The sequence below is a fragment of the Balaenoptera musculus genome, chromosome 5 (assembly GCF_009873245.2).
Source record: "Balaenoptera musculus isolate JJ_BM4_2016_0621 chromosome 5, mBalMus1.pri.v3, whole genome shotgun sequence".
Classification (NCBI taxonomy): domain Eukaryota; kingdom Metazoa; phylum Chordata; class Mammalia; order Artiodactyla; family Balaenopteridae; genus Balaenoptera; species Balaenoptera musculus.
The window spans coordinates 90955434-90981480 of NC_045789.1; the positions used below are offsets into that span (position 1 = coordinate 90955434).

Below are 26047 nucleotides of genomic sequence, written 5' to 3' on the forward strand. Positions count from 1 at the left end.
GTGCATCAAGACATGGACCTATCTACCTCTCTGTCTTCAGGTCCTACCATTCACCCTGTTATCAGAAAACATAGCCTGTGGCAGAATTTCTCAAGGCATGAGCCATCCACAACATAATCACACAGAGCACTTACTAAAAAATGTAAATTCCTGGGCCCCATCTGTAAATACCACTATTATATAACCTGGTACTAGGCCCCCAAAGCTACATTGCAACAAGAACTCCAGGTGATTCTAATACATTCTAAAGTATTAGAATTCTAAACCCCTTTGCTAAATGTGACTATATTATTCCCCAAATATAACATAAGCATTCATACTTTTGATCCTTGACTCAAAATGTTTTCTCTGCTAATATGCCCTTCCTTGTGTCTTTCCCTGAAAAACAAAACAAAACAAACTTCCCCTAAAAAGCTCAATTTAGATGGCATACCATCTTCCCCAGTTTTATTCTTGTATCCCCACTCTTCCCACCTATGCTCCAACATCATTTTGTTTCTTCTACTGCTAGAGTTGTCACATGATATCATAATCATTTATATGATGCTCGACCTCACTAGAATGTTGGATTCAAATGATCATTCTATTTACCTTTTACACCTCCAGACTCTAGTACCCAAATATCTAATTGGGAAGAACTACATAGTAGTAATTCAAATAAATATCTATTCAATTTAACTTTAATTACTAATTCATGCCAGGGGACCCAGGTCTCCAGGTACAACATGGAGACAGAACTTTTCTGAACCTTCTTACATAATTTCTCTCCAATTATTTCTTGGAGAAAAGAAATCTCTAACAAGAGAAAAGTCATCATCTAACAACAAGCCAACTGTATCATAGGTTTAGTATAGTTGTACCTGGTCTTTCTTGGAGCCACAGAGAGTGTATTGAGATGACCCTGGAGGATGTTTGGCCCAGCTATATAGTTTCTATGCTGAGAACTCTTCCATTTTCCCTTCATCAAATCAACTGGGCAACAAGAATGTATTGTGTGCCTACGTTTGGCCAAGTTCTTGGCACTGCAAAGAACCAGAGGATACACTAGAGCCCTTACCATCTCCATCCCCATGTCTTGTTCTTCACACAAGCACAATAAGCAATGGCCAAAGCCACTTTGTAATATTCCACCTTTCGAAAGAGCCTTAGTCTCCTACACTCTGGTGCAGAGTGGCTGTCGTGCATCCCTAACCTGCGCCTGCCACCTAGACCTGGATGATAATTTATAAGATATATGAAGGAATGGACCATCAAGAGAAAATGTTGCTCTTTCAAAGATCCCCAAGTATGCATCTGTATGAAGGACTACAATGACTCCAAAGGAGGATTATTGTCTTTAAATAATGCACATTTTTCCCCAAGTCTCAAAGCCTGTATTTAAATGATTATTCTTGGGAGCTGTGGGAGACTTTAAGCCTTAGCTTGGCAATTCCCAACATAAAAATGGATAATGTTTCAAAACCCTTGTTTATGAGTCACCTGCCCAGAAACTCACCATTGCCTCTTACATTATGTTCCAAATTCCCAGGCCAACTCCCAAAATCTATTTATCTCACTGTACACCTGAAAGTCATTCAGTGACACCAATCCCTATTTACAACATTGCTCCTTTGAGAACATGTCCTCTAAATTCCCAATCAAGTGACACATAAATGCGTTTCTCCCTGCATGCAGGGATGCACTGGGAAAGAGGAAATGATGAAAATGAGAAGGCGGTGAGATTAGATATTTCCAGAAATCAGAATCCTGTTAATCTTACACAAACATTCAAGAAATGCCCTTCTCCACGTGGTTATTGCTCATTAGGGACAAAGAATTATAGCCTCCATTTTCAAGAGAGAGATTTTCAGAATTTGAAGTAATTCCCACCCACTCCTTGCTACCTAGTTGAAACATAAACATGGTTATAAGAGAATTTGACATTGAATCTGGAACTGTCCAACCTCTTGCCTATATTTTCAATTTTTCCCCTAACTCCATTAAGTACATGCTGTGGTTAGCATACATTTTTAAACTGGTACATCATAGGATATAGTCTCCTATTTTGAATCAATTTAAAACCAAATATATTTACTGTTACAAAATATAAAATAGGCTCTTTTAGATTAAAAAAGAAGAATATCTAGTTTGTTTGTTTTTTTCTATTATCAAAACGTAAAGGATTTTTAAAATCTCATTTATTTTGTCAATTGGTTCTGCTTAGCACTCTTCAGCTTGGTCCATTCTCAATTATCCATGGTAAGGAAGGCGGATCAGTGGCCTGGATAATCTAAAACAGCAGACAATTTTAAAAGCCCTTGTATTTGGCCCAGGCATACTTTACAATCAAACTCTGCTTATCCACACTAATGAAAGGAAGAGCAGGCACCTTGAGAAAGATCCAAAGACAATACAGATCTGCTCAGCTGGTTTAGGGCACCTCAAGGTAGAGGCCCACATAGCAGAATCAAAGGAAAATAACAGGGGCCCAGCTGCTCCCTTGCCATCTGAAATACAAACACTTAGCTATAATATCCATCTTAATACCATATCAATCCATATCAATACCTCTCATGATATTAGTCATCCTTAAAAGCATGGAGCTATGTCCAAATGCCCCCAGGTAAAAGACATATTATCCATGTTGTTCCAAATAGTTAATACAAGAATAAATTGTTCATAGGTACTAAAAACTTCTTTGGGGGGTTTCCTTTGCCACACCCCACTCCCAGCCCCCTACTATCTCTACCATGCCCACATAACACACTTAGAAGAGTAGCATAAAGGATGACGATGAAAGAGGCAGTATGCTGCAGTAGGAAGAGATCCAGCCTGGAAGTTAGGAAGCCTGGATCGGTGTCCTCTGTTGGTCTCTGCTCATGCCAGAAGTCAGGTATGCACTCAAGCAGAGGGAACAGTGCGTGCAACAGTACATGAAGGTCATGGCACATTTAAAGAATTACTTGTGCTTCATTTTGGTCAAAGAATAAGATACAAATGAAGAAGAAACAAGGGATAAAACTGGGGAAGTAGTCAGAGGTAAAATTACAAAAGTTTTTTTTATGCCATGCAGGATGTTCAGAAATAATTCTGTAGAAGGTAAGAGGAAAATTAAAAAAATTTAAATAATTATTAAAATGTATTGAACACATACAGTTTGCCCAGTACAAATGTTCTAAGCATTCAGTGTTCATAAACACATTTAATATTTACAACAACCCTGAGATAGACACCCTTACTGTTCCCATTTTACAAATGAGGAAACAAGGTATGCAAAGCTTAGCTATCTCCCAAGGTCATACAACTGGTAAGCAGTGGAGTCAGGGTTCAAACCTAGTCTGTTTGATTTCAGAGCTCATGCTATCTCTCAAGAAATGGAATGGTGTGGTCGGAATTTTAAAAGACCATGCTGGAGCAGTGTGCCAAAGAGATTGGAGGAGGGGAGGGAAGGAGAATTTAAGACAAGAGGTGGTGAGTTCTGGAACTAAAAGAAAGGAAGTAGTAATGGGGAAGAGGGGTGTAATCAAGAGGTTTAGAGGAGATAGAACAAAAAATAATTGATTAAATAAAGGAGAGATTAAGAAGAAGGGTCCTGGGCTTCCCTGGTGGCGCAGTGGTTGAGAATCTGCCTGCCAATGCAGGGGACACGGGTTCGAGCCCTGGTCTGGGAAGATCCCACATGCCACGGAGCAACTGGGCCTGTGAGCCACAACTGCTGAGCCTGCGCGTCTGGAGCCTGTGCTCCGCAACAAGAGAGGCCGCGATAGTGAAAGGCCCGTGCACCGCGATGAAGAGTGGCCCCCACTTGCCACAACTAGAGAAAGCCCTCGCACAGAAACGAAGACCCAACACAGCAATAAATAAAATTAATTAATTAAAAAAAAAAAAGAAAGAAAAGAGCCTCTTATTCTACCTTTAAAAAAAAAAAAAAAAAAGAAGAAGGGTCTAACATGAGTCTCATACTGTCTGGGACACTGTGTGACGACCTAATAATTTCTGAAGAATCACTTAAGCTTTGCACCAGTGAACTTACCTGGAAAGCAACTCCTACCAGATGGGCAGGCCCAGGAAGGAACAGCATAAATAATGCCTTTTTTTTAGTACAATGCTGGCACACATTCATCCAAATAAACAAATGTTCCATCCTAACTGAATTTAGTGGTGACAAAATAATTTATGTACAGATTTGTATGACAATATATAGAATCCTACTCCAAACGAATGTTTGAAATGCAGCAAATTTTCTCTTATTTTTCAAAGACACATATATTTACTCACATTTGGCTTTCTATGTAACATCCATGTGTATAGAAAGATAGAGAAGGAAGAAAGGGCACCAGAAGAGGAGAAAAGAGACAGATGTGTTATAGCCTATCAGGATATTTGTAAGGGTCTTACAGAAACCAAAACCATTTACAGAACGTACCTATTAAGGTGAACGGAAGTGCATGAAAGTCTGTGAATGTATAGAAAAAGTACGTACTCAAAATCTGAAAATACCTCTCTGGCTGATTTTTTATTTTGCTTTTTTTTTTTTTTTTTGCTTGTTTGTGTATTTTAAATATTCTACAATTATTTTTTAATACATTCCTAGTACAAATAAAAATGTTTTTCCTAAACATATGTGATAAGCATCCATTCTGTACCTAGAACTTCGCCTATAGAAAAGAATACACAAGCAGGCAGACTGTTATCAATAAATAACCCACATGTACCAACAGTGATGGCAGCAGATACATTTCAGCACTGCCCACGAAGCCAGCGGAGGTACCCGGAAACTGGGTACATGGAGAATCTGTGTGTCCAGGATAAAGGGAGGTAAGAAATGATGAAAAGTGCAAATGGCTTAGAGCAGCTGACCCCAGAGGTGGACACCTAGACATATGGCCTTTCTTGGTCATAGTACCCCTCCTCTGCTACGGCTTTCCTCACCCTGTCTCAATATTTCACTTTCTCTTGTTACATTGTCTAAAATGCCATCAATTCCATGTTACCTCATCCTCTTTCTAAAAAGCATAGGACTAGAAAATTTCCAGAGGTTGGATGTGTTATTGATTGATAGAGAGGAGGATAAGGGTAAGAAGAAGACAGGGAAATTCACTTGTTAACTGTGAATAAAACTGCATGGTTTATAAGGCACTTTCATTATATAAACACATATTAATAAGCACTTCCAGTTCAAGATGGGGAGTGCAGTGGGCATATTAATTCCTCTCCCTCTCACAACCCCGTTGAAATGACAGTAAAATTTTTTTTAAAAAGTTCCACAACAGAGCTGAAAACAAAAAAGCCCCCAAAGAATATCACATTGACTAAAGTATTTCTGGCAAATGGAAAGAAACTAGGGCTGAGTCGTCTGAGAAACTAAAGCAAAGGATTGCAACATACACTCACACACTGAAGACGGCTGGTAAGGATTAAGAGGGGTTGCCCTAGAGAATCTGCAGGTCAGCCACTGCAGAGAACACAGCAGGCTCAGAGCAGTCATCATGGTAATTAATTAAAGGATTATCTAATGTACTATTGGCCTGACTGGTTCCTCTCCCCCATAAACAGAGCAGTTAGTGCTGCCTTCACCCCAGGTGGAAGTTCCAAGAAATGATTAATAAAAGTGAGAGATGTGACGGGGCAAGACTGCTATCAAGGGCACTGAGACAGTAAAGAAAAGTAGCATAAACTCTAGAACTAAACGTGAACTTGAAGGGTAGTGTAGATGGGAAACAAAAGTCAAAAGCAAACAGACAGAGAAAGACAAATACTGTATGATCTCACTTACATATGGAATCTAAGAAAACAGAAAAACCAAATTCATAGAAAAAGACATCAGATTTGTGCCTTCCAGAGATGGGAGGTGGGGGGAGGGGGGATTGAATGAAGGTGGTCAGAAGGTTTAAACATTTAGTTTATAAGATAAATAAGTACTGAGGATGTAATATACAACATGATGACTACAGTGAAAGTTGTTGCATGCTATATATGAAAGTTGCTGAGAGAGTAGATCCTAACATTTTGCATCAATAGTAAAAAACTGTTTTCTTTTTTTCTTTTTGTATCTAAAGGAGATAATGGATGTTAACTAAGCTTATTGTGGTAATCAACTGACAGTATATATGTCAAGTGGTTATGCTGTACACTTTAAACTTATAAGGTGCTATATGTCAATTATATCTCAATTAAACAGAAGAAAAAGAAACAGACTTAATAAAAACACTTTTAAAAAGCAAGGGACTTCCCTGCTGGTCCAGTGGATAAGACTCCATGCTCCCAATGCAGGGGGCCTGAGTTCGATCCCTGGTCGGGGAACTAGATCCCGCACGCATGCCACAACTAAGAGTTCACATGCCACAACTAAAGAGTCTGCATGCCACAACTGAGAAGTCCACATGCTGCAACTAAGAGTCCACATGCCACAACTAAGATCCCTCGTGCTGTAACTAAGACCAGGTACGAATTGGGAGATTGGGATTAACATATATACACTCACTATTGATACTAGATATAAAATGAGAACCTACTGTATAGCACAGGGAACTCTACTCAGTGCTCTGTGGTGACGTAAATGGGAAGGAAATCCAAAAAAGAGGAGATATGTATATACATATTGCTGATTCACTTTACTGTGCAGTAGAAGCTAACACAATGTTGTAAAGCAACTAAACTCCAATAAAGATTTAAAAAAATAAGAAGGAAAGAAATGCTAAGTAAAATGTTGGGAAAAAATAAGTATAAATAAATAAATAATTTTTTAAAAAACTACACAAGTGGTAGTCTCTCAAAGGTTGTTAAAAAAATTAATAAATAAAAAGCAAACAAAACATTCCTTCTTAAAGACCCCATTATCTGGCAATTATTGAGATCTAAATCTTGGCTCCCTTCCTTCATACACATAGTCCATTATGAGAAGCCTGACTGTCAACAGGCCCCACCCACTTACACAGAGCCCTGCTTCTTTTAGGGTCAGCACTGTTTCAGTTCAACAGAGTTACTTAACTTCAAAGGAAGCCTAACTCAGTTACTGCTATCAACATATTCTTTCATTCAAAAACATAAACGGGTATTCAAGGATCACCAGCCATTTGACAAAAACAAATAGCGTAAAACATATGGACCCAAATAAACAAAAAATCCAAAGATTTCAAAGTGATATAAAAAGAAAGAAAGAAAAAGAAAAAAAAGACTTAATTTTTTTAACTAGCATTCTTAAAAAGATTCGAGGGTGACTACATCCGAAAAAACAAATTGACTTCCTGGAAACTAGGCAATCAAAGAATAAGAATGTGTTCCTAAAACTTAAAAATATGATCGCCATAATTAAATATTCCATAGAGAGACTGAAAAATAGAATGAACAAAGCTAACATCCAAATTAATAATCTGGAAGAAAAAGTTGAGGAAATCACCTCAGATCCAAAGAAGTACAAAACATAAGAAAAAGCTCTCCAACACTTATCCAATGAAATTTCAAAAAAAAGAGGTGAGCATTAGGAATTTTGCGGGTGAGAAATCTGAGGCTTGATGAAATTAAGTGATTTGACTCTCTAGTAGTTCACAAATAGAGTCTGATATATTCCAGCTGTGTCCCACTCATAAGCCTGAAGCTAAAATTCAGTCAGTTCATGGAAGTGTGTCCCCAGTGGTTGATTACAGCTGGCACCCACTCTGATTAGTTAATGTGGGTGCCAGGCTAGTCAAATCAGTTGTTGACAGCTGGCCACTACTCTTAATGGTCAATGAAGATGCTGATGCTAGTCTGTCCCATACCAGTTGTTTAAGGCTGGCATCTACTCTCAGTTAAGGCAGGGGCCGGTCCAGTCTACATCTATTGTTTACAGTTAACATTGGATTGGCCAGTGTATCAGCTGATGAATATCTGAATATCATCCCTACCAAAGCCCATACTCGTTCAATGATGCCTACATAATTTCATGGTACATTCAAAAAAAGGGGCAACTTTGAGTTTTTGTGAATCTCAAATTTGAAACTGGGGGAAAGAAATAAGGGTCCTTTCTGTCATCTCAACTTTGTAAGAAATTTCATGAATAAAGTCTCACCTCTCTTCTTCCTTTTTCCTTACACATCAAGAAATAAATGACCATGCTTTTAAGCCTGCTCCCACTCCTTTCTTAGGTGGTCCACACAAAGGGCAGACCAATCTGGTGAGCTCCATTCTAGAAAACTACCAAGGGCAGCCAAGAGATTAAGTCCCAGACTGGAATGTTTCCTCCAAAGAGTTTAGTAGGAACTAGGAGCCAAGACACACTGCCAAAATTGGTTGAACGGAGAAAGCAAACAGGAAGCAATCTAAAGAAATATGGGGCTTGTGCTGACATCCACAGCAGGTAGATAAAACGTGTCTCTAGCTCAGGTTTGAATGGACCAGTTCAGTTTTTAAAAGGTACAGAGAAGAAACAGCCTGGATAGAATCACTACAAACTGTACCTAAAACCAAGGAATTCAGCTGCTTTGTTTATTCTCCCACTTTTGTATGTGCAAAAATAACCCCAAGTTTCTCAACTATAGCATTCCATCTTTGACACACCAAGACAAATGGCTAAAGTTTGAGGCCAGCCTCAATATCTGCCAACATAAAGTCAAAATCCAAGTTAAATCAAAGTCCCAACATTACATTGATATCCAGTTCAGCATGCAGGGATGATAACAGCATTCATAAAACTGAGGCCTTTGCCTCCTTAAAAACCACAAACTCAGGGTTCAAGATGGCAGAGTAGAAGGACATGCATTCACTCCCTCTTGTGAGAGCACCGGAATCACAACTAACTGCTAAACAATCATCGACAGGAGGACACTGGAACTCACCAAAAAAGATGCCCCACATGCAGTGACAGGGGAGAAGCTCCAATGAGACAGTAGGAGGGGCACAATCACAATAAAATCAAATCCCATGGCCGCTGGATGTGTGACTCACAAACTAGAGAACAATTATACCACAGAGGTCCACCCACTGGAGTGAAAGTTCTGAGCCCGACATCAGGCTTCCCAACCTGGGGGTATGGCAACGGGAGGAGGAATTCCTAGAGAATCAGACTTTGAAGGTCAGTGGGATTTGATTGCAGGACTATGACAGGACAGGGGGAAGCAGAGACTCCACTCTTGGAGGGCACGCACAAAGTACTGTGCACATCAGGACCCAGGGGAGGGAGCGGTGACCCCAAGGGAGACTGAACCAGACCTACCTGCTAGTGTTGAAGGGTCTCCTGCAGAGGTGGGGGCAGCTGTGACTCACAGTGGGGACAAGGACACTGGCAGCAGAAGTTCTGGGAAGTACTCCTTGGTGTGAGCCCTCCCAGAGTCTGCCATTAGCCCCACCAAAGGGCCGGGTAGGCTCCAGTGCTGGGTCGCCTCAGGCCAAACAACCAACAGGGAGGGAACTCAACACCACCCATCAGCAGACAAGCAGATTAAGGTTTTACTGAGTTCTGCCCATGAGAGCACCACCCAGTTCTACCCACCACAATTCCCTCCCATCAGGAAGCTTGCACAAGCCTCTTAGATAGCCTCACCCACCAGAGGACAAACAGCAGAAGCAAGAAGAACTACAGTCCTGCAGCCTGTGGAACGAAAACCACATTCACAGAAAGACAGACAAAATGAAAAAGCAGAGGACTACGTACCACATGAAGGAACAAGATAAAACCCCACAAAAACAACTAAATGAAGTGGAGATAGGCAACCTTCCAGAAAAAGAATTCAGAATAATGATAGTGAAGATGATCCAGGACCTCAGAAAAAGAATGGAGGCAAAGATTGAGAAGATGCAAGAAATGTTTAACAAAGACCTAGAAGAATTAAAGAACAAACAAACAGAGATGAATAATGCAATGACTGAAATGAAAAATGCCCTTGAAGGAATCAATAGCAGAATTACTGAGGCAGAAGAACAGATAAGTGACCTGGAAGACAGAATGGTGGAATTCACAGCTGTGGAACAGAATAAAGAAAAAAGAATGAAAAGAAATGAAGACAGCCTAAGAGACCTCTGGGACAACATTAAATGCATCAACATTCGCATTATTGCGGGGGGGGCAGGGTGGGTCGGTCAAAGAAGTAGAAGAGAGAGAGAGAGAACACAAGAAAATATTCAAAGAGAATATAGTCAAAAACTTCCCTCACATGGGAAAGGAAATAGCCACCCAAGTCCAGGAAGCGCAGAGTCCCAGGCAGGATAAACCCAAGGAGAAACACACCAAGACAAATAGTAATCAAATTGACAAAAATTAAAGACAAAGAAAAATTATTAAAAGCAACAGGGGAAAATGACAAATAACACACAAGGGAACTCCCATAAGGTTAACAGCTGATTTCTCAGCAGAAACTCTACAAGCCAGAAGGGAGTGGCAGGACATATTTAAAGTGATGAAAGGGAAAAACCTACAACCAAGATTACTCTACCCTGCAAAAATCTCATTCAGATTTGACAGAGAAATAAAAAGGTTTACAGACAAGCAAAAGCTAAGAGAATTCAGCACCACCAAACCAGCTCTACAACAAATGGAAAAGGAACTTCTCTAAGTGGGAAACACAAGAGGAGAAAAGGAACTACAAAAACAAACCCAAAACAATTAAGAAAATGGTAATAGGAACATACATATCAATAATTACCTTAAATGTTAATGAATTAAATGCTCCAACCAAAAGACAAAAGCTTGCTGAATGGATACAAAAACAAGACCAATATATATGCTGTCTACAAGAGACTCACTTCAGACCTAGGGACACATACAGACTGAAAGTGACAGGATGGAAAAATATATTCCATCCAAATGGAAATCAAAAGAAAGCTGGAGTGGCAATACTCATATTGGATAAAATAGACTTTAAAATAAAGAATGTTACAAGACACAAGGAAGAACACTACATAATGATCAAGGGATCAATCTAAGAAAAAGATATAACAATTATAAATATATATGCACCCAACATAGGAGCACCTCAATACATAGGGCAAATGCTAACAGCTATAAAACAGGAAATTGCCAGTAACACAATAATAGTGGGGACTTTAACCCTCACTTATACCAATGGACAGATCATCCAGATGGAAAATTAATAATGAAACACAAGCTTTAAATAACATAATAGACCAGATAGATTTAATTGATATTTATAGGATATTCCATCCAAAAACAGCAGATTACACTTTCTTCTCAAGTGCACAGGGAACATTCTCCAGGACAGATCACATCTTGAGTCAAAAATCAAACCTTGGTAAATTTAAGAAAATTGAAATCATATCAAGCATCTTTTCCAACCACAAGGCTATGAGATTAGAAACCAATTACAGGGGGGAAAACGTAAAAAACACAAACACATGGAGGCTAAACAATACCTTACTAAATAACCAAGAGATCACTGAAGAAATAAAAGAGGAAATTTTAAAAACTACCTAGAAACAATTGACAATGAAAACATGACAACCCAAAAACTATGGGATGCTGCAAAAGCAGTTCTAAGAGGGAAGTATATAGCAATACAATCCTACCTCAAGATACAAGAAAAATCTTATATGAACAACTTAACCTTACACCTAAAGCAATTAGAGAAAGAATAAAAAAACCCCAAAGTTAGCAGAAGGAAGGAAATCATAAAGAACAGATCAGAAATAAATGAAAAAGAAATGAAGGAAACGAGAGCAAAGATCAATAAAACTAAAAGCTGGTTCTTTAGAAGATAAAGAAAATTGATAAACCATTAGCTAGACTCATCAAGAAAAAGAGGGAGAAGACTCAAATAAACAGATATAGAAATGGAAAAGGAGAAGTAAAAACTGAAAATTCAGAACCACAAAGGATAATGAGAGATAAGCAACTATTTGCAACTATAAGTCAATAAAATGGACAACCTGGAAGAAATGGACAAATTATTAGAAAAGCACAGCCTTCCAAGACTGAACCAGGAAGAAACAGAAAATATGAAAAGACCAATCACAATCACTGAAATTGAAACCGTGGTTAAAAATCTTCCAACAAATAAAAGTCCTGGGGTAAATGGATTCCCCAGCCAAATCTATCAAACATTTAGCGAAGAGCTAACACCATTCCTTCTCGAACTCTTCCAAAATATAGCAGAGGGAGGAACACTCCCAAACTCATTGTATGAGACCACCATCACCCTGATACCAAAACCAGACAAAGATGTCACAAAAAAAGAAAACTACAGGCCAATATCACTGATGAACATAGGTGCAAAAATCCTCGACAAAATACTAGCAAACAGAATCCAGCAGTACATAAAAAACATCATACACCATGATCAAGTGGGGTTTATCCCAGGAATGCAAGGATTCTTCAATATACGCAAATCAATCAATGTGATACACGACATTAACAAATTCAAGGATAAAAACCATATGATAATCTCAGTACATGTAGAAAAAGCTTTTGACAAAATTCAGCACCCATTTATGATAAAAACTCTCCAGAAAGTGGGCATAGAGGGAATTTACCTCAACATTAAAAGGCCATATATGACAAACCCACAGCAAACATCATTCTCAATGGTGAAAAACTGAAAACATTTCCACTAAGATCAGGAACAACACAGGGTTGCCCACTCTCACCAGTATTATTCAACATAGTTTTGGAAGTTTTAGCCACAGAAACAAGAGAAGAAAAAGAAATAAAAGGAATCACCAAATCAGAAAAAGAAGTAAAACTGTGACTGTTTGCAGACAACATGATACTCTACATAGAGAATCCTAAAGATGCTAGCAGAAAACTACTAGAGCTAATCAATGAATTTGGTAAAGTAGCAGGATACAAAGTCAAGGCACAGAAATCTCTTGCATTCCTATACACTAATGATGAAAAATCTGAAACAGAAATTAAAGAAACACTACATTTATCACTGCAAAAAAAAGACTAAAATACCTAGGAATAAACCTACCTAAGGAGAAAAAAGACCTGTATGCAGAAACAATAAAACACTGATGAAAGAAATTAAAGATGAAACAAACAGATGGGGAGATACACCATGTTCTTAGATTGGAAGAATCAACATAGTGAAAATGACTATACTATCCAAAACAATCTACACATTCAATGCAATCCCTATCAAACTACCAATGGCATTTTTTCACAGAACTAGAACAAAAAATTTTACAATTTGTATGGAAACACAAAACACCCCAAATAGCCAAAGCAATATTGAGAAAGAAAAACGAAGTTGGAGGAATCAGGCTCCTAACTTCAGATTACACTACAGAGCTACAGTAACGGTACTGGCACAAAAACAGACATACAGATCAGTGGAACAGGATAGAAAGCCCAGAGAAAAGCCCATGCACATATGGTCACCTTATCTTTGATAAAGGAGGCAAGAATATACAATGGAGAAAAGACAGCCTCTTCAATAAGTGGTGCTGGGAATACTGGACAGCTACATGTAAAAGAATGAAATTAGAACACTCCCTAACACCATTCACAAAAATAAACTCCAAATGAATTAAAAACCTAAATGTAGGGTAGACACTATAAAACTGTTAGAGGAAAACATAGGCAGAACACTCTGTGACATGAATCACAACAAGATCCTTTTTGACCCACCTCCTAGAGAAATGGAAATAAAAACAAAAATAAACAAGTGGGACCTAATGAAACTTAAAAGCTTTTGCACAGCATAGGAAACCATAAACAAGTCAAAAAGACAACCCTCAGAATGGGAGAAAATATTTGCAAATGAAGCAACTGACAAAGGATTTATCTCCAAAATTTACAAGCAGCTCATGCAGCTCAATATCAAAAAAACAAACAACCCAATCCAAAAATGGGCAGAAGACCTAAATAGACATTTCTCCAAAGAACATATACAGATTGCCAACAAACACATGAAAGGATGCTCAACATCACTAATTATTAGAGAAATGCAAATCAAAACTACAATGAGGAATCACCTCACACCAGTCAGAACGGCCATCATCAAAAAATCTACAAACAATAAATGCTGGAGAGGGTGTGGAGAAAAGGGAGCCCTCTTGCACTGTTGGTGGGAATGTAAATTGATACAGTCACTACAGAGAACAGTATGGAGTTTCCTTACAAACCTAAAAATAGAACTACTATACAACCCAGCAATCCCACTACTGGACATATACCCTGAGGAAACCATAATTCAAAAAGAGTCATGTACCACAATGTTCATTGCAGCACTATTTACAAGAGCCAGGACATGGAAGCAACCTAAGTGTCCATCGACAGATGAATGGATAAAGAAGATGTGGCCCATATATACAATGGAATATTACTTAGCCATAAAAAAAACAAAATTGAGTTGTTTGTAGTGAGGTGGATGGACCTAGAGTCTGTCATACAGAGTGAAGTAAGTCAGAAAGAGAAAAACAAATACAATATGCTAAGACATATATATGGAATCTAAAATAAAAAAAAAAAGGTTCTTATGAACCTAGGGGCAGGACAGGAATAAAGACGCAGATGTGGAGAATGGATCTGAGGACATGGGGAGGGGACAGGGTACGCTGGGATGAACTGAGAGAGTGGCATGGACATATATACACTACCAAATATAAAATAGATAGCTAGTGGGAAGCAGACGTATAGCACAGGGAGATCAGCTCAGTGCTTTGTGACCACCTAGAAGGGTGGGATAGGGAGGATGGGAGGGAGACGCAAATGGGAGGGGATATGCAGATATATGTATATGTATAGCTGATTCACTTTGTTATACAGCAGAAACTAACACAACAATGTAAAGCAATTATACTCCTATAAAGATATTTAAAAAAAAAACAAAACTATCCAACCTTACACCTAAAGGAACTAGAGAAAGAAGAAAATACAAAACCTAAAGTTAGTAGAAGGAAAGAAATCATAGAGATCAGAGCAGAAATAAATGAAATAGAAAGAAAGAAAACAGTAGCAAAGATCAATAAAACTAAAAGCTGGTTCTTTGAGAAGATAACAAAATTGATAAACCTTTAGCCAGACTCATCAAGAAAAAGAGGGAGAGGACTCAAATCAATAAAATGAGACATGAAAAAGGAGAAGTTACAATGGACACTGCAGAAATACAAAGCATCCTAAGAGACTACTATAAGCAACTCTATGCCAATAAAATGGACAACCTGGAAGAAATGGACAAATTGTTAGAAAGGTATAACCTTCCAAGACTGAACCAGGAAGAAACAGAAAATATGAACAGACAAATTACAGGTAATGAAATTGAAACTGTGATTACAAATCTTCCAACAAACAAAAGTCCAGGACCAGATGGCTTCACAGGTGAATTCTATCAAACATTTAGAGAAGAGCTAACACACATCCTTCTCAAACTCCTCCAAAAAATTACAGAGGAAGGAACACTCCCAAACTCATTCTATGAAACCACCATCACCCTGATACCAAAATCAGACAGAGACACTACAAAAAAAGAATATTACCGACCAATGTCACTGATGAATACAGATGCAAAAATCCTCAACAGAATACTAGCAAACAGAATCCAACAACACATTAAAAGGATCATACACCATGATCAAGTTGGATTTATCCCAGGGATGCAAGGATTCTTCAATATCTGCAAATCAATCAATGTGATACACCACATTAACAAATTGAAGAATAAAAACTACATGATCATCTCAATAGATGCAGAAAAAGCTTTTGACAAAATTCAACACCCATTTATGATAAAAACTCTCCAGAAAGTGGGCATAGAGGGAACCTATCTCAACATAATAAAGGCCATATATGACAAACCCACAGCAAACATCATTCTCAATGGTGAAAAACTGAAAGCATTTCCTCTAAGATCAGGAACAAGACAAGGGTGTCCACTCTCACCACTATTATTTAACCTAGTTTTGGAAGTCCTAGCCATGGCAATCAGAGAAGAAAAAGAAATAAAAGGAAGCCAAATTGGAAAAGAAGAAGTATAATTGTCACTCTTTGCAGATGACATGATACTATAAATAGAGAATCCTAAAGATGCCACCAGAAAACTACTAGACCTAATCAATGAATTTGGTAAATTTACAGGATACAAAATTAATGCCCCCAAATCTCTTGCATTCCTATACACTAACAATGAAAGATCAGGAAGAGAAATTAAGGAAACAATCCCATTCACCATTGCAACAAAAAGAATAAAATACCTAGAAATAAACCCACCTAAGGAGGTAAAAGACCTGTACTCAGAAAATCATAAGACACTGATGAAAGAAATCAAAGATGACACAAACAGATGCAGAGATATACCATGTTCTAGGACTGGAAGAATCAATATTCTGAAAATGACTATACCCAAAGCAATCTATAGATTGCTTGCAATCTACAGAATGCAAGTCCTATCAAATTACCAATGGCATTTTTTATAGAACTAGAACAAAAAATCTTAGAGTTTGTATGGAGACACAAAAGACCCCAAATAGCCAAAGCAACTTTGATGGAAAAAAATGGAGGTGGAGGAACAGACTCCCTGACTTCAGAATATACTACAAAGGTACAGTAATTAAGACAATATGGTACTGGCACAAAAACAGACATACTGATCAATGGAACCAGTTAAAAAGCCCAGAGATAAACTCACGCACCTATGGTCAACTAATCTATGACAAAGGAGGCAAGGATATACAATGGAGAAAAGACAGTCTCTTCAATAAGTGGTGCTGGGAAAACTGGACAGTTACACGTAAAAGAATGAAATTAGAACACTCCTTAACACCATACACAAAAATAAATTCAAAATGGATTAAAGACCGAAATGTAAGACCAGACACTATAAAACTCTTAGAGGAAAACTTAGGAAGAACACTCTTTGACATAAATCACAGCAAGATCTTTTTTGACCCACCTCCTAGAGTAATGGAAATAAAAACAAAAATAAACAGATGGGACCTAATGAAACTTAAAAGCTTTTGCATAGCAAAAGAAACTATAACCAAGATGAAAAGACAACCCCCAGAATGGGAGAAAATATCTGCAAACGAATCAACGGACTAAAGGTTAATCTCCAAAATATATAAATAGTTCATGCCGCTCAATATTAAAAAAACAAACAACCCAATCAAAAAATGGGCAGAAGACCTAAACAGACATTTCTCCAAAGAAGACATACTGATGGTCAAGGGGCACATGAAAAGCTGCTCAACATCACTACTTATTAGAGAAACACAAATCAAAACTACAATGAGGTATCACCTCACACCGGTTAGAATGGGCATCATCAAAAAATCTACAAACAATAAGTGCTGAGAGGGTGTGGAGCAAAAGGAACCCTCTTGCACTGTTGGTGGGAATGTAAATTGATACAGTCACTATGGAGAACAGTCTGGAGGTTCCTTAAAAAACTAAAAATAGAATTACCATATGACCCAGCAATCCTACTACTGGGCATATACCCTGAGAAAACCGTAATTCAAAAAGGCACATACATCCCAATGTTCATTGCAGCTCTATTTACAATAGCCAGGTCATGGAAGCAACCTAAGTGTCCATCAACAGACGAATGGATAAAGAAGATGTGGTACATATATACAATGGAGTATTACTCAGCCATAAAAAGGAATGAAACTGGGTAATTTGTAGAGATGTGGATGGACCTAGAGACTGTCATACAGAGTGAAGTAAGTCAGAAAGGGAAAAAGAAATACTGCATATTAACAAATATTTGTGGAATCTAGAAAAATGGTACAGATGAACCAGTTTGCAAGGCAGGAATAGAGACACAGATGTAGAGAACAAATGTATGGACACCAAGGGGGGAAGGGGGGGAATGAATTGGGAGATTCGGATTGACATATATACACCAATATGTATAAAATAGATAACTAATAAGAACCTGCTGTATAAAAAATTAGTTAATTAAATTAAATTTATAAAAAATAAAAGACAAAAAAAAAAGAAACCCACAAACTCAGATCACATCAGGAGGCCTTAACGGAGTAGTTTGGACTTTGCTTATGATTCGCGGGATTTTGCAGAGCACATTCACCCCTTAAGAGATCCTCCGTGAAATCACTGTTAGGTACAAGCTCATAAGAACTGTAGAATCAGGTCCTACATGTTATTTTCATAGCCCCTCCGTGGGCTACTGAGGAAGTAAACAAAATGCCACTGAGCTACCTGTTGTTTTGGGCCTCACATTCCCTGCAGCCAAAAGCATAGGCAGAGTCAGTTTCACAAAGGGTTAAAAATCATGGGAATTTTTCTGTACTTTAAAATATTGCATGAAACTCACTCCTGTACAAATGATGATCATCTGCAGTTTCTTCCCTGCCTCTTCATCTGACAAATACATTTTTACAGGTTTTACAATATTCTTTACAGCTCACGTAAAACACATAATTTTCCTCCTGCTTATATCACTTGTTTATTATTTATTTATTAGATTTATATGGCGCTTTCCTCCAAAAGGCACTACACAGCCAACTCTGATGTAATAAACCTTACATTAAACTCTTCTTAAAAACCATGGTCAGGGAAGAGGCCAGCATGAAGGCCCAAGAGACACGGACAGGAAGAACGAAGAGCTATGGGTCTGGTGAAATATGCAAGCAAGTAGTCAGTATATTAGGAGGCCCAGTGACCGGAAGGCCTGTCCTACTTTCTGGTCACTCTACCCGCAAAGACCGTGACAGTGCCTTTGATTAAAAGTAACAGGGCCCAAATATCTCTATTTCTGTGTGGGAGTGGGCGTGGGTCTGTAGGGGAGTGGGGAGGGGGTGGAGTATTATAGCTATATCTCCGGGCTCCGGAGAGGATGTCTGAAAACAAAGATACCTACACAGACAATGTGTTTTGAAAATCTCTGGAAAAAGATAGATAGTGATGTTTTATAACAAATCACCGAGATAGATTCTTTCTGTATAAATACAATTCATGCTCAATCCTCAGTTCTGCTGAGCGTCCCTGACTTCCAAAGGCTCTGTAGACTTTCAGAGGCCAGGGAAGCTCAAAAGTGCAAAGATTCTCAAAATCAAAAAGCGACAAGGTGACTTCAGCTTTTAAATTCCGGGCCACATTGATTTGACAAAGCCACGTGTTGACGTCCTGCATGTGTGATCCTCGCCGTGGTGGAAGGGGTAGCTAAACAGTAACTCTCCCAGCCGCTGCTGGAAGATCAGGACAAGAATGAGCAAGAAGGGAGTATAGTCTTACTTGTGGTCCAAAGAAGAAAGGACCATTCCCAGGAAATGCAGCAGATGATGTAGCTCTCCTATCAGTACAGAGTGGGAGAGAATCCAGCCAGGAGAAAGAATAACATCATCATCATTATTATTATTACTAGTAGTGGTAGCAGTAGTGCTGTTGTTATTATTATTTCGTGGATATCATGGCCCAGGCACTCTTGTGCTCCAGTTATATATGCTGACCTCTTTAATCCCCAGAACAAACCTACAGAGTGGGCATGACCGTTTTCCTAGTTTTACAAATAAGGACTCTGAGACTTAAATAAGTTATTTGCCCAAAGTCACTCAGCTAGTAAGTGCTTGAGCTAGGATTCAAACCCAGCACAAAAGGATAGGTAAGAAAACCAAGGAAACATATAAAAGGCATCTCTGCATGGACAAAAAGAGAAGGGAAGATCAATTTCCCTTCTGAAAGCTGTTGTTAGAGGGTTAACAGCACAATAGCAGGTTAGGGACAACAAATAAAGACCTTACAATAAGTCAGCAGCAAGCCCAGGGCAGACAGAAGAGGTAGAGCAATGCGGAGACCCTGTGAAGAGAGGAGCTCAGAAAGGACCAGTAATCTTATTCCCGGGGCTGAGTGAGCAGGATCTGGGGGCTGGGAAGCGAAACCCGCTGTGTTGTCTTGTATAACTGACTGTGTACTTCAGCCAAGTTCACTGTGGAGTTCTAAAGTGATTCATTCTCAGTAGCCCGTTTGCGACCCTCCCCCACCTAAATATAAATACGATGCATTCAGCACTTACTGAGCATCAAGCATTTAACACACGTCATCTTATTTAAACCTCACAGCAGCACTATAAAGTAGATACCATAATCACCCCCATCTTACTGACAAGGAGGCACAGAGAAGTTGAGTAAATTGCTCAAAGTCATACAGAGTTAGAAAAAGGTAGAGATGGACCCCCAGTCTAGCGAGTCTGGCTCCAGAACCCAACTTCCTAGTTTCCGTGCTGTGCACCTTCTAGAACCTGATTCTGTGCACTGCAACCCCCTCTCAGTTCTGTCTGATCTCTCTTCTGAGAAGGAAACTAGCCAACGTCCTGTCTCTCGTTTTCACTACTAGAAGGCCAGCTTCATCAAGTCACCCACGCTGACCAAGTGAAAATTATCTGGGAAAAAATGTAGAAGATACCATAGAGAGAGAAAAAAGTGACGTGGAATCCCTATTAACCTGGACATTCCCAGACATTCTTTTGAAAGTGCTTTGTATCACAGAGCATATATGTGTCATAACATACATAGTCCCCATGGAAGATGTCTTCTACATGGCGGTTGTTGCAATTATCATAGAAGAGATTCCTCATTCTCATTTCTGGAGGTCTGGGAAATGGCAGCTGAAGCTGGGAATCATAAGCATCATAAGCAAGCAGGATGGATTATGCCAGGATCAACCTGCACTCTGTGTAGAAAAACCTTCACCACCTTCAAATGGCTCCCTCCTTCTCGTCCTTAAAGTTTTAGATTAAATGACAGTAATTCACAGAGATCCTCCTAAATCAAAACCTGTTATCACCCTAGCACTTACCATAAGCAGTCATTATATCTTTTATTAATTTACTTGTTTTTGTTGATGTATTTGTTTTCTAGGGATGCCATAATAAAGTACCACAAAAGGGGTGGCCTAAACAACAGAAACTTATTCTCTCTCATTCCTAGAGCCTAGGAGTCCAAAATCAAGGTTTCAGCGGGGTCATATTCCCGCTGAGACTCTTGCTAGAACCCTTCCTTGCCTCTTCTAGCTTGCGGGAGTGGCCATCGGCCCTTGGTGTTCTTTGGTTTACAGCTGCATCACTTGAGTCTCTGCCTCTATTGTCACATGACATTCTCCACATGTGTCTCTGTGTCCAAATTTCCCTCTTCTTACACGGACACCAGTCATATTGGATTAAAGCCCCACTCTACTCCAGTAGGAGCTTAACTTAACTTAGCTAATGACATCTTCAGTTGGCTAGTTCTGGCCCCCCGAAGTGTGAGAGAATACATTTCTGTGTTTAAGCCTCCCAGTTTATGGTCATTTGCTACAGCAGTTCTAGGAGAGTGCTGCCAGAAATTCTCTTAGCTTTATTTATCCCTGGGTTTCCACATTTATTTGACCAAATCAATATTTTCCCATGATAGCCATTAACAATCCCTGATTCCTTAGGTGGAGAATATATATATAGGAAAAAGCTAATCTAATCTTCCTATTGTACGAAGAAACTGAGACTCGAGGAGGAGACCAGATTCACAAGCTCATGCCTGGCAGGCTGGAGACCAGAACTCAGACCTCCACCTCCATTCTGGGTGCTCTTTGCCATCTCACAGTTCATTCTCAGCCACCCAGGAAATGCGGGTGCCTTGAAATAGAACAGGGAACCTCTCCCAACTGAAGAACATCCTTCAGTGATGTCTCTTGGACTCCCTGAAGGTATTTAGTCAATATTTTTCTAACCAATAGGAGAAATTGTTATCATTTTTAGGGAGGTTAATGGGAAATGTGTTCAAGAAACCAGTGATGAAAGCAGCTGGTCCAGTGTACACTGATGTCTCACATAAGCTGGAACGGACCAAAATTACAGCCGCAGCGGGGTCTTCAGCCCCTCGTCACCACCACCCTTGTGCCTAAGGAAAGGGACATGGGAAGCAAGTCTCTTCTATGTGAAAAGGGATAGTTTCATTTATGCAGTTATGGGCTCTTCAGCCCTTTTCCTTCTCTTCTTTTTGCCTCCTCACCCGACCTTCTTCCCCAGACATACAGAATCCATGAGAAGTAAGCCATCCCAGCTCTGGAGAAGGGGAAGAAGCTTCTCCTGCCTTCCACTTGATAAGCTGAGGTGACTGCACCCCATCCAAATCCTGCAGGAAAATCCATGCTTTCAGAAGACGGCCGACCGGAACACTCAGGCAACAGAGCGGCACCCTTCAGGCAGGGGAGTCCAGCAGCTGTGCAAACAGTAAGTGAACTCTCACCCTGACCGAAGTCTCAGAATGCAAACGAGTATGCAAACAAGAAGGCAGCCTGATTAAAGCATCCCACTTGACTGGCCACAGCCTTGATTTGAAGCCAAGACACTTGATTCAGGGGGACCATTTATACTGTTCTTCTCCGGACACTCCCCGATTTTTAAAAGAGTGGGGACAGACCAGGTCCCTGCTTTGGCAGGGCACCCATTCATCTAATCTTTTCCCTTTTAATGAAACACATGGACATTGTTTTTAAAAGTCACATAATCCTACTAGAACTTTCCCTTGGCCAATTCCTCCCAATTCCTTATCCCCACTCCCTAGAGGTCACCATTTTCAACTGTTTCTTCTGATATTTATTCCCATGTTGTCAAATAATAGGCTGAGATTGGTGCCTCTTAATTTGTTTTTCAATTTTAGGTAGTAACTATTGGCTTCTGGATATAAGGGTGGAAGATCCTAGCATGTGTGCTCTCTCTCTCTCCACTTCCTCCATCCACCCAATGTGGTTAGATTACCTCTTCTGTTTAAATAAATATTCGATATTTACATGAATTTGACTGTGTATGGCTCAAAGCTGAGCTGTGTAGTATACCATGCTTACAGGCAACTTTTCATTTTCTCCAGGGTTCATCAACTGTCTGGATTTTATATTTAAATTCCTCTATTCTTGTCACTAATTTATCCCCAAACAGTCTGACAGGACTATGAATCCATGTTTAAACACCTCTGTTTGCTTGCTGCACTCTGCACTGTTTGTTTCTGAGGCAGCCACAGAGCTATGTAGTCTTTAACTTCCCTCACCAGTCTCCTGGGCTTTCTCCCTCTTTTGTTCCTTTCCCTTTTTAGAGAAACAAATCATTGAATAACTTTCTGATAAAATGGGCATGGGAGGCACGTTTTTTGAAACCCTGTAGTTCTGCAATTATCTTTATTCTAATGTCACCCTTGATATGTAGTTTGGCTACTATGGGATTTTAGCATAGAAATAATTTTTATTCGGAATTTTGAAAGCATCGGTTTACGGTTTTCTAGCTTCCAGTGTGGCGACTGAGAAGTCTGATGACAATCCAAGTCCTACTCTTCCATATGTCACCTGTTTTGTGCCCCAGCCCACCCTCCCTGCTCCCCAAGCTTCTGTTTCTGAAATTTCACAGTCACATGCTTGATGTGGAATTTCTCATCCACTGTGCCAGACACTCAGCCTGTGGACCGTAGTCATGCAGGATGTTGACAACAGGGGAAGCTGGGAGAGGGATACACGGGAATACTCTGTACTATCTCTGAAACTTTTCTGTACATCTAAAATTCATCCAAAATTAACTTGTTGTTTTTAATGCCTGTGAAAAGAGGAGTTAGGAAAAATCAAAGTGGGGAGAGTTACTAATTCAGTTCCCCTAAGACAGCAGTAATTCATCCTACACTGTGTAATGACAGAAACACAAGATTGGAATGAGGTATAACTAGGTTGAAATCCTACCCTCTCCAATTATCCTAATCCTAAGAAGAAAGAAGAGGTTAACTATCAAAGGAAATGAGGGAAGATATTTAAAGTGTATGTGTTTGGTGAAACAAACATTAAAAATACAGGGCGGAGGGGCTTCAAGATGGCGGAAGAGTAAGACGCGGAGATCACCTTCCTCCCCACAAATACATCAGAAATACATCTACATGTGGAACAACTCCTACAGAACACCTACTGAACACTGGCAGAAGACCTCAGACCTCCCAAAAGGCAAGAAACTCCCCACGTACCTGGGTAGGGCAAAAGAAAAAAGAAAAAACAGAGACAAAGAATAGGGACGGGACCCGCACCAGTGGGAGGCAGCTGTGAAGGAGAAAAGGTTTCCACACACTAGGAAGCCCCTTCGAGGGCGGAGACTGCGGGTGGCGGAGGGGAGAAGCTTCGGAGCCACGGAGGAGAGCACAGCAACAGGGGTGCAGAGGGCAAAGCAGAGAGATTCCCGCACGGAGGAGCGGTGCCGACCAGCACTCACCAGCCCGAGAGGCTTGTCTGCTCCCCCGCCGGGGCGGGCGGGGGCTGGGAGCTGAGGCTCAGGCTTCAGGCGGATCCCAGGGAGAGGACTGGGGTTGGCGGCGTGAACACAGCCTGAAGGGGGATAGTGCGCCACGGCTAGCCGGGAGGGAGTCCGGGGAAAAGTCTGGAGCTGCCGAAGAGGCAAGAGACTTTTTCTTACCTCTTTGTTTCCTGGTGCGCGAGGAGAGGGGATTCAGAGCGCCACTTAAAGGAGCTCCAGAGATGGGCGCGAGCCGCGGCTATCAGCACGGACCCCAGAGACGGGCATGAGACGCTAAGGCTGCTGCTGCCACCACCAAGAAGCCTGTGTGCGAGCACAGGTCACTCTCCACACCTCCCCTCCCGGGAGCCTGTGCAGCCCGCCACTGCCAGGGTCTCGTGATCCAAGCACAACTTCCCCGGGAGAACGCAGGGCGCGCCTCACGCTGGTGCAACGTCACGCCGGTGCAACGTCACGCCGGTGCAACGTCACGACGGCGCAACGTCACGCTGGCGCTACATCATGCCGGCCTCTGCTGCCGCAGGTTTGCCCCGCCTCCATATCCCTCCCTCCCCTGCGGCCTGAGAGTCTCCGGAGCAGCTGCGCCTTTAACCCTGTCCTGTCTGAGTGAAGAACAGATGCCCTCAGGCGACCTACACGCAGAGGCAGGGCCAAATCCAAAGCTGAACCCCAGGAGCTGTGCGAACAAAGAAGAGAAAGGGAAATCTCTCCCAGCAGCCTCAGGAGCAGCGGATTAAAGCTCCACAGTCAACTTGATGTACCCTGCATCTGTGGAATCCCTGAATAGACAACAAATCATCCCAAATTGAGGAGGTGGACTTTGGGAGCAACAATATATATATTTTTTTCCCCTTTTTCTCTTTTTGTGAGTCTGTATGTGTATGTTTCTGTGTGTGATTATGTCTGTATAGCTTTACTTTTACCATTTGTCCTAAGGTTCTGTCTGTCCATTTTTTGTTTTTTATTACTTAAAAAAATTTTGGGGCTTCCCTGGTGGCGCAGTGGTTGAGAATCTGCCTGCCAATGCAGGGGACACGGGTTCGAGCCCTGGTATGGGAAGATCCCACATGCCACGGAGCAACTGGGCCCATGAGCCACAACTACTGAGCCTGCGCGTCTGGAGCCTGTGCTCCGCAACAAGAGAGGCCGCGATAGTGAGAGGCCCGCGCACCGCGATGAAGAATGGCCCCCACTCGCCGCAACTAGAGAAAGCCCTCGCACAGAAACGAAAACCCAACACAGCCAAAAATAAATAAATAAAATTTAAAAAAAAAAATTTTTTTCTTAATAATTATTTTTTATTTTAATAACTTTATTTTATTTTATTTTACTTTATTTTATTTTATTTTATCTTCTTCTATCTCTCTTTCTTTTTTTTCTCCCTTTTATTCTGAGCCATGTGGAGGACAGGCTCTTGGTGCTTCAGCCAGGCATCAGGGCTGTGGCTCTGAGGTGGGAGAGCCAAGTTCAGGACACTGGTCCACAAGAGACCTCCCAGCTCCACGTAATATCAAACGGCAAAAATCTCCCAGAGATCTCCATCTCAATGCCAAGACCCAGCTCCACTCAATGACCAGCAAGCTACAGTGCTGGACACCCCATGACAAACAACTAGCAAAACAGGGACACAACCCCATCCATTAGCAGAGAGACTGCCTAAAATCATAATAAGGCCACAGACACCCTAAAACACACCACCAGAAGTGGACGTGCCCACCAGAAAGACAAGATCCACCCTCATCCACCAGGACACAGGCACTAGTCTCCCCCACCAGGAAGCCTACACAACCCACTGAATCAACCTTAGCCATGGGGACAGACACCAAAAACAACAGGAACTACGAACCTGCAGCCTGTGAAAAGGAGACCCCAAACACAGTAAGTTAAGCAAAATAGGAAGACAGAGAAACACACAGCAGATG

At 40.5% G+C, this 26047-nt stretch overlaps 1 pseudogene; it reads right to left on the bottom strand.

Moving 5' to 3' along the window:
• LOC118896014 overlaps positions 1-21994 on the bottom strand; it is a 138449-nt pseudogene extending 116455 nt beyond the window's left edge.
• Between the last annotated feature and the right edge of the window lie 4053 nt (positions 21995-26047).